Source organism: Echinops telfairi, unplaced genomic scaffold (assembly GCF_000313985.2).
Source record: "Echinops telfairi isolate 266 unplaced genomic scaffold, ASM31398v2 ScPeMD7_23;HRSCAF=83, whole genome shotgun sequence".
Lineage (NCBI taxonomy): Eukaryota > Metazoa > Chordata > Mammalia > Afrosoricida > Tenrecidae > Echinops > Echinops telfairi.
The window spans coordinates 80,047,136-80,048,848 of NW_022103920.1; the positions used below are offsets into that span (position 1 = coordinate 80,047,136).

A 1,713-nucleotide genomic window follows, 5' to 3' on the forward strand; every position below is an offset into this window, starting at 1 on the left:
GTTATCGGTGGCGGCCACCCGGGGGGGCCCGCGTGGGTCGCTCTGCCGGACTCACCAGAGCGGCTCCCCAAGTTCCACCTGCGGAGCCTCGGCGTGTCCGGCTCTCGGCGGCAGCGACAGCAGCTGCTCTGCTTTCTCCCTAGCAGCAGCAGCAGCAGCAGCACCTGCCCCCCTTCTTCCTAGCAGACCGGGTCCCGGCGAGCCATCTTCCCCCTCTGCTCGCTGACTGACAACCCAGCCCAGAGAGCCGCCACGGCCGCCAGCCACTCTAACAGGCACAAGCAGGAACCCATCCCCAGGCAGCCAACCGCCACCGCCCCACGACAGCCCAGCCAATCGCCGTCCTCTTGGGCGGGCCCAGAGCAACTTCTCCACCAATGGGAGCCACTAACTGCTGCATCTGGGGCGGAGTCGTGAGGGGGGGCTGATTTGGGGAGTGGTATAAGTAGTGGGTGTGGCCAGGGAGCGCCCAGAAGAAGATGATTGACAGTCGTGTTGTGGAAGAAGGAAGACCCGAAGAATAATTGATGCCTTTGAATTATGGTGTTGGCGAAGAGTATTGACTACACCGTGGACTGCCAGAAGAACAAACAAATGCGTCTTAGAAGAAGTGCATTAAGAATGCTCCTTAGATGATGATGGCAACATATGGGCAAATGAGTTTGACACAATTGATGTAGGGATTGTTACAAGAGCTCCAAGAGCCCCCAATAAAATGATTTGTTAATAATAAAAAAGAATGGTCCTTAGAAGTGAGGATGGCAAGACTTCTTCTCCTCTACTTGGACATGTTGTCAGAAGGGATCAGTTTCTGAAGAAGGACATCCTATTTGGCAGAGGGTCAGAGAGAAAGAGGACGACTCTCAATGAGATGGATTTGACTGCAACAATGGGCAGTAATTGTCAGGACGCTGCAGGGCCAGGCATGGGGATCACACTGTGTTGGAGCTGACTCCACCATATCTAACAACAGAATTGTGGAAGCCACTAAGCCTTAGTGGTTCGGTAAAGGTCTTTTAATCTGAGCTGATAGTGCTTTAGGCTGTCAAAGAAGATAATTAACCTCATGCAATAATGTTACTATAACCACAAGAAAAACAAATTATTGTTTTAATTTCTTCGATGGGACTATGTTGTCAGATGCCATAAAGTCCTTATGAATCTTAGCGACTCTATGTACAAGAGAAAGAAACGCGCAAGTCCTGCGGCATCCTCACAAGCTTGCAGCCACTGTGTCAATCCATCTTGTCCAGGGTCTTACTCTTTTTCTTGCTCCTTCCACTTTACCAATCATGACTGGTCTCTGCTGATAATATGTCCAGAGTACATGAGATGAAGTCTCATCCCAGTAATTCCTTTCAAAAGAATTTATCAAATCTTAGGAAGAAACCTATATACATGTTTTTGCCAGTGATGATCAAAACTCACCCAATCTTTCTAGATGGTCTGCTTTTGACCTTAGTCTGGAAACAGCCAAACACAGTTCCCTAAATGTTTTTCCATGGACCCACTTTTCTTTCACCTTTTGTTTTCTTTTCTTCCAAACACACGCTAAATATTTTCTGTTAAGGACTAAGAACCCCAACATATCTGAGCCAGCATTGGCAAATACTCACTCTGTTTTTGACCTTGTAAACATGCTGAACAAATAAATTATAAGGAGAAGATATGTTACTTGCTAACAAAAGGGTATCAAGCAAAGTCAGATAATCA

At 47.6% G+C, this 1,713-nt stretch overlaps 1 protein-coding gene across 3 annotated transcripts in view; it reads right to left on the bottom strand.

Moving 5' to 3' along the window:
• FAM126A (family with sequence similarity 126 member A) overlaps positions 1–193 on the bottom strand; it is a 95,472-nt gene extending 95,279 nt beyond the window's left edge. For all 3 annotated transcript variants that reach the window (XM_045288791.1, XM_030885209.2, XM_045288792.1), the window contains exon 1: positions 56–193. The gene's annotated coding sequence lies outside the window, so the exon portion shown is untranslated. The remainder of the gene's footprint in view (positions 1–55) is intronic.
• Positions 194–1,713: the final 1,520 nt, after the last annotated feature.